The sequence below is a fragment of the Alligator sinensis genome, unplaced genomic scaffold (genome assembly GCF_000455745.1).
Source record: "Alligator sinensis unplaced genomic scaffold, ASM45574v1 scaffold290_1, whole genome shotgun sequence".
Lineage (NCBI taxonomy): Eukaryota > Metazoa > Chordata > Crocodylia > Alligatoridae > Alligator > Alligator sinensis.
The window spans coordinates 82,872-91,118 of record NW_005842755.1 but is presented as its reverse complement, the minus strand read 5'-3'; the positions used below and the strand labels follow the sequence as shown (position 1 = coordinate 91,118).

General features: G+C 42.8%; 1 long non-coding RNA gene across 1 annotated transcript; it reads right to left on the bottom strand.

Moving 5' to 3' along the window:
• Positions 1-63: 63 nt before the first annotated feature.
• Positions 64-7,278, bottom strand: LOC102384719. The gene is made up of 4 exons (XR_325055.2): positions 7,222-7,278; positions 4,862-5,042; positions 1,708-1,807; positions 64-1,492 (listed from the first exon to the last, which is right to left on the bottom strand). It is a non-coding gene; the product is annotated as an uncharacterized LOC102384719 (long non-coding RNA).
• Positions 7,279-8,247: the final 969 nt, after the last annotated feature.

Genomic DNA, 8,247 nt, shown 5'->3' with positions numbered 1-8,247 from the left:
TACACTGGACTTACGTCGAAGGCTACCAAGTTGAATCATCTGTAAATGAATATGTGGTCGCATCCAAGCCAAAACTGCTTAGACAGAACACTAACCACATCACTGCATTGTGTGCTGCGGACAATGGAAGAGAGAGTGTCTTAACCTTTGGGCCACTAAACTGGAGAGAATCTTTGACTTGGTCTCACAGATATTAATGTATTAATGTCAGCCTTGCCACTGACTTCAAAGGAATTAGGAAGAGGTTCTCACTGGAGGAAGATGGGATTAGTACTGTCCACAAATGTCATTGGTTTTACAGGACAGCCTCGCCATTCGTAGGGGATACGTGCCAGAGATGCCCGTGAATGGCAAAATCCGCGAATACGGCAGGAGTGTGGTGGCTGCGGCAGGAGCGTGGCAGTGGGAGCCCGGCTGTGGCAAGCACGGAGCTCCCGCAGATGCTGCCAGCAGCGGGTGAGGAGCATAGCGAGAGTGTGCAGGGAGGGAGTGTGTGGGGAGAGAGCATGCGTTTGTATATTCACTGTGAATATTTGAAACTGTGAATTGCGAGTCCACAAATGGTGAGGGTTTCCTGTACAGGAATTTACGGTGCAAATATTCAAACCAATGCTCTCTCCCTGCACACCTTCTCTCCCCACACGCTCTCTCCCTACACCATCTTGCCATGCTCCCACCCCACATCCTCTGCCGCCGACAGTGCTGACAGTGTCTGTGGGAGCTCCACACTTGCCACCACCGTACTCCTGACATTCATGGATTTCACTATTCACAGGGATTTCTGGAACGTATCCCCCGTAAATGGTGAGGGTCTCCTATATTCTGTAAATCAGTAGTGGGGATCTCTGGCTGGTAGTTGCTGAAAGCTGTTGCCCTCTGTGAATTGGCCTAAATTAGATAAACTGAGGGTGTCAGTCATTTCCCCTATGGACTATTGTTCATATCACAGAAATGAGCAATTATTCTCAGGCCCTATGGAGAAGCCAGGAGTTAGTGGGGATGGAAACCTTCACCTCTTAGAGGGCATTCATATTGATAACACATTGCCTGGCACTGCCTGAGTAAAATGTTACTATTCTGATCTTGCAGTAGTTCAGATCCTGTGCCTGTTCTGTGGATAGAGAAATGATGCTGGTCTCCTGAGCCATTAATCTAGTATTTTTTGAGAGCAAAAAAACCCAGCAAGTCTTAGTCACTGCTGTTGCTGCGCCTCTGTCAGTGAATTGGCTACCAGTAGTTTCCAAATAAAGACCATATCATAATAGCTTGAATGTGACTTTGCTGTTAGTGTTGCTAGTTGTATGAAACATGCTTCTCTTTGGTTTTCAAAGCAAATCAAACTCACAAGCCATCTTCATGTCACTTTATTTCCTTTTCTTTGTGTTCAGTTTTGCTAACTCCTGCTATCAGTGCAGTCTGTGACATTACAGCAAGAAGAGTGCTGTACACAATGTACACAACCAACACAGTAGAGTCAATGCTCTGTGGGGACCTGTGGAGAGAAGCACAAAACATTTTTTCAAGCTTTTAATATCTTTAAAAAAAATTACAGATCTTTCCCTTAAATACATTTTGTCTTGCTTAGCCCCTGTCCTGGCAGTCTGCAGCTTGGCTAGATAAGTCTTTCATCTACATAATATGCTTTTGGCCTGAAGCAAAACTTAGCTCCACAGTAATATCAAGAGAACCACACAAAAACAAACATACACTTCTGATGTCATTGCTCCAAGGCTTTAATTTGTGCGTGAAATATTCAAAGTCCTGTTGAAAGTTGGGGTAACTTCTTCAAGCGGTGGCTTTTATTTTTCTGTTAGAAAGAGACAATTACAAGGATTATTCAGTTATGGCACAAAGGTTTTGATTCTCCTCCCATTTCCAGCTGTATGAATCAGGACTAACTCCACTGACTTCAAAGGAATTAAATTACTGTGGAAGAGAATCTGCAGGAAAATTGTTTATACACAGCCACAACAGCATTTTGATTCTGATTAGGACCACTAAACATTAGCAATCTGTTATTGTCACAGACTGACTTTCTAGAATCATTGAGGAGTCTGAAAACAAACAAAACTGAATTTCTGTCATGGATGGTATTTTAAAAGGATGTTGGGTAACATTGATACTGGCCCTTTTTCTTGCTTATTTTATTGCATTCTGAAAATCTACTTCTTTCTGCTTTTCTCAGATACTCATAAAGCACTGATCTTTACGGGTGAGTTTAACTTTGCATTTCCTATCTTGTTTCCATCCTGTCAAATATACTTTCAAACAACTAGAGCCACTTGTCTTTCATGATCAAAGTGATACAGACTTGTGTTTTCAAGATTTCTTGGCAGCTTGTCAAAAATCAGCCATTTCTTGAGTGAAATATATAATACAAATCACTGTACTGCTTTTGTCCAAAGAAAGGGTAACTGGGCAGACTGTAGAAAGCTCTTGACGAAAATGTTATAAAGATTATAGTGACAAATCTAAATCCAAGGTTGAGAGAGACCTTTTAGCACTGCCACTAGGAAACGCAACATAGATGCATGGAGCTTAAGGATCATCCACTTTGACCTGCTGCATGACTTAGGTCATAGAATGTAGGAATTACTACTTGAAAGTGAAGGAAATGATTTCCCTCTTTATAAATGTTCATTATTAGTGATCATTACCTCGTAACTTATTTAAATCCAATGAAAATCAAATAAAATGCAGAGTAAATTTACCATCCATTTCCCTGATTTCATATGCTTTGGGGTCAGCGACCTGCAAACTCCTTTATGATCCCTGTGTTGTGAGAAGAACTCTGGGTTTAAGTCATGATGCCCTCTGAGTCTCAAGAAAATCTACAGGTCAATAACCTTTTATTTCTGACCTTTTAACTGGCTCTAGTGGGCCATGAAGACCTAAATGCCAGTTTTTTCAGATTCCTGGGAAGCTTCAAGCCTCTTGAATCTAATTCTCTCTGAGAGTTTTGCTCTCATATATTCAGGTCACTGATATTGCAACAGCAACTTTCAGTCATGTGTGAGGCAGAAAGCTTTGGGGCGTCGAGTGTTATGTAGCTTGTACTACATGTCAGATTGACTGCAGTCAAGGAATTGAATAACAACCTTTAGCGCAAGAATAGCCTGCAACTACTTCTCACCTCCCTGTTGTCCAGGCAAAAGAATTGTGATGCATACGCTTCTCAATTATATTCCCTGAGCAAGGCCAGAGAGTCCACCTTTTGTAAAGTCACTTCTCCCCATCTCTGGTTTTGTATTCTATGGTGAAACTGAACACATTGGCTTCTCTCTGTGGGGTTTGTTTGGTTGGTTTTTTGCCTCCACCCCCACAACAACATTTCCCAGTGGTCTGTCTTGATGATATTTAAGTAATTTGCTCATCCTCATTTTTTTAAATTTACTTTCATCCTGCAGGATACTAAAGTACTTTACAGCATATTTGTAGGTCCCCATTTTAGAGAACTATTGATCCTCTCCATCATGGTGTATGGATAAGAGGTCTGGTCACCAAGACCTTTGACACATATGTCTAGGCAAGATCATAGAGGAGTGGAAGCTCCCCAAAACCTACCACCCCCTCTTTAGATCATTGAGACAGAATCCAAAGGCCAGACCAAGTGCAGACGTTCAGTGCCTTGATGGTTGTACCTTCTGCAAAGGGCAACAAATAAGAACTGCTGCTGACTGCCTACTGCCTCATGGACAATGTGTTTCTGTCAGGGTGATAGTATCCCATAGACTTTCTCCAGCCAAGTAGTACCCACATGGCAGTGGGGATTAGGGTTTTGAGGCACCCTATACTCACCTTACTCTGGAGGTTGCAACATTGTGGTAATTTATAGGAGTAGCCCCACCACATTGCCACTAGGCCCTCCAGTCAGATGCAGTTTATAGCCATACCCTGGAAGCTTATCTTGAAGCTGATTTCAAAATAAGCAAGATAAAATATTAATTATGTTCCATACCACTTACACACAGCTATCTCTAGTAAGAAAAGAAGTTCTAACAAACCACCATAAGGGCAAGAAGTGTTTGGAGCAAGGTGCTACAAGGTGATGTGCTATGGTGGCATATGTCTGGATAGCAGCACCGCAGGCCCCTAACAGATGTTACATTTATGGCACAATTTACATGTTAATTGTGCCATACATTGTAACATGCCACATGTGCAAGAAATTTATGGCATGATAAAAGTGGCAAAGCAGCCACAAAGATGCTCCACATTAGTGGTCATCACCTTATAACTCATGTAAATTAAGTGAAAATCAAATAAAATGCAGAGTAAATTTACCAGTCATTTTCCTGGTTTCATATGCTTCAGGGTCAGTGACTTGCATATGTGACATCTTTGTTACTGGTTTGTATAGCAAATTCATTTGAATGATGATGAGGTGCAGCCCTGTGCTTGGCTTGATGGAAACTGATGAACTTCCCCACACCCCAAGCCCTAAGGTGCAGTTTTGCCCAGGGCTGCAGCTCTCAGCTTCACAGGTGCCAGCCAGGGGGACCAATGGGCTCCCTTGGCACAATCCTTGTCAACCTGCATGCTAGGCAGCCCATGCAGGGCTGTCTGGTGCTTGGGTTTAAACTTGCTGGTGCATGTGGAACTTGGGATCAGGATCCCAGGCTCCATGTGTGATGGCAAGTTGAAAGAGTGCTGTAAGAAGGTGATGCCCGGCTCCTTGCACTGACAGTCATGTGACTGGGATCTTTTCCTGTTCCCAAAAACCATGCATCTTGCCAGGCACATGTGGCATGGCAGGATGCACAATTGCTGGGATCAGATCTCATTGTGCCATTAAATTAGCATTTGCCAGCACTGTCAGAGTAATAGGAATTGTGTGGGAAGTTTCTAGTGATCTGTCCACCTTAACAGTCCAATATCCTTCTCCCAGCTCAATTGTTAAGAGTCTAATGTAGGATGCTCTTTGCCAGTAGGCTTCACAGCTCTTTCTGACAGCAGGAAATCCTGGAATCCTTTTTCTCTTCTAGTTATGAGGGATGGTCTCCTTCTCTCCCTGTCCCTCCATGTTGTCTTCATTCTGGTTCCTGGTGTCCCCACATCATGCAAAGAAAAAACAAAGAAAATGAAGAAAAGTAGCTCAATAGCTCAACCATAGTATAAATTTATGTGGTTTAGCATATGATTTCTTCTTATGGCAAACAATAAACCTAATTTGCTGAGTTTGATTAAACATGCTGGACATGGGGATGGGAAACAAAGAATTTTGGAATGAAGGAGCTATTTAAAGTAACATACTTTTTATTTCATTGGAGCATAATAAGACCTTGTATGCCAAACTTAAATCACTATTTTTGTATTACATCTTATCTGCTTTGACGGTGTAGTTTTCCTAAGAGGTTAGATAATAGATTTATATAAGATGGTTTGGATAGCAATGATCCTGCCTCAGGCAGGGGTTTACACTAGATGACCTATGGAGGTCTCTTCCAGCACTGCATCTCTATGACTCTATACTTGAAGGTTGTAATAAGATTTTACAAAAAACAATATTATCCCTTTCTTCTCCTCAATAGTACTTTGGTTTTCATATTTTTTGCTCACCAAAAATAAGCTCTGCTGTATCCAACTGTAGGAAAACAGATTGTAGGTCAAAACTGCTTGCTAATCTTGCTGCAATGATTTGGATCAATATCTCTTTTATTTTCAGCTTACTTTATAATTGCATCTAGCTACATTTTATTGATGATTCTGCATCTAGTACGTGATCTGTAATTCTCAAATGCAAATTTTTCTTTAATAATATTTTTGCTAATACACTAGATAAATTTAGCTGGCAAGATAAAGCAAAAGTGTCAACATTGTGTTACTTGTTTTCCCACCCTGATAAGGCACATTCATTATGCAGCAGCTCTCTCCACAGCTTAGAAATGGAATACTCAGGTTTTGCTAAATGTGACACACTGGGTCTCATGCGTGTTCTGGTATGAGGGATCTTGCACATGTTAAGTAATATCTAACTGAGGGTGTGAGTAGAGAGCCTGTGGGAAAGTAAGAAAAAGATAATAGCTTGTTGATTTATGGAGCAGGATGTCCAGCTTCTTATCTCTGGTGCCTAACATAGTTCTTATTACGTAATAATGAATTAACAAGTGAAACTCATCTGATCTTTTTCCCTCAGGTTTTGAGATGTAAAAATTGGGCAAACTGATTTTTACAGACGTCCTTAATTATCCTAAAAGTTTTCCTTAATTTTGCCTCAATTCTTTTTCTCTGAGACTAAACATTCAAGATTTCAATCAAATTCATTATTGAGGAAACACATTTTCCCATATTTGTGTACCTAAAAGTACTACTGCCTCTTCAGGCATAGCAGTAACCTTATCTAGTAGCATGAGTTTAAATTGCCAAAAGTATTGAGAGACAGACTCTTTCTTTGCAAAAATCAACATATTACATACTATAACATTTCATTCTCCCTCTTGTAAAATTTAATATGTTACTAGAATTATATTTTGTTCAATGGGAAAAGTCTTGCTTTGTCACTGGTCAAGGAATGCAGGAAGCACAATGGTTAATCATTTAGTCAGTGATTCTTCTGCAAATACCTCTGATCTGTAACAATTTCCCATTATGTCATTCTTACAAGGATAGATGTGGTTGAGTGATAAGCCTTAAGGGAGGCAGCTAGAGCTGCAAAATAAACAATACAGAACCTAGAGGTCTTTTCTTTTCCTGATAGACAAGGCACAGACATTGTATTTTTCCTGGAACAGAAATGTCCCAGGATTGGTGTTATACACCTTACCCTTCCACTCAGGGTTTTGTGAACATCTGAATGCACTACTGCATTTTTGCTGTTGATTCAATGATGCAATCTGGGGACAGCCATTCAGATGCACTCAGTGATATCCCAGGACAAACTTAGCACTTCTTATCCGGAGACCTTTTTAGGGTTTGTCCTGGGACAAGAGACATAGACATCTGAATGATTTCATTTTGTCCCAGGATAAAATGGTTTCCCCCAGGACATATGCACCACTTGTTTTAGTCTCTCTGATTTATAATCATGAATCTTATCCATGGGGGCTAGGGGTTAAGGCACCCCAACCTGCCTTTCACCGGGGTGGTAACTAGCCTGGCATTTCCTGGGGGCTCCCAAGTCACTGGGAGCCCCACCAGACCACCCACTCCTGGCAGGGTGCAGTTTTAGGTCATGCCCAGGACCAGGAGCCTCCTGACCATCCCCTCCAGCTCCTCTCTTACCTCCAGATGATCTCAGCAGCCCTCCAGCCAGGTGATGTTGTTGCCTGGCCTCCAGCAGCCCAACTGCCCTGTTTATATAGACAGCCCTTGACTCCAAAATGGCTGCCCTCAGCCACCTGTGGGCGGCCAGCTCCAGGCCCTTAAAGTGGCAGGCACACACAGTGCCCTGCCACAGTGATTTATGTGTTTTAAGTGCATTCTGCTGCACAGTGAAACAAGTTTTCATTGAAAGATTGCTCCGCTACTATATTTGGTTTCAATTTCCCACTGAATAGGGTCAAATGGAATAATAGTTTCATAGTTTCATAGTTGGTAGGGTCAGAAGGGACCTGAGCAGATCATCAAGTCCGACCCCCTGCCATGGCAGGAGAAAGTACTGGGGTCAAACGACCCCGGCAAGGTGTTTGTCTAACCTCCTCTTAAAGACCCCCAGGGTAGAAGCCAACCCCACTTTGCTTGGAAGTTGGTTCCAGATCCTAGCCGCCCTGACTGTGAAGTAGCGCCTCCTGATGTCTAGCCTGAATCTACCCCTGCCCAGCTTGTGACCGTTATTTCTTGTCACTCCTGGGAGTGCTTGGGGGAACAGGGACTCCCCCAATGCCTTCTGGTCCCCTCTGATTACTTTGTAACAGGCCACTAGATCCCCCCGTCAGCCTTCTCTTGTGGAGGCTGAACAGGTTCAGGGCCCTTAGCCTCTCCTTGTAGGGCCTGCTCTGCTGACCCCTGATCATGCGGGTGGCCCTCCTCTGAATCTTCTCCATGTTGTTCACATCCCTCCTGAAGTGTGGCACCTGGAACTGGATGCAGTACTCCAAGTGCGGCCTGACCAGTGTCACATAGAGGGAGAGGATCACCTCCTTGGATCTGCTCGAGATGCATCTGTGGATGCATGACAAGGTACGGTTGGCCTTTCTGACCACGTCCCCACGCTGCCGGCCCATGTTCATTTTGGCATCAATAATGATTCCAAGATCCTTTTCTGCCTCTGCACTGACGAGAAGGGAGTTCCCCAGCCTGTAGGTATGC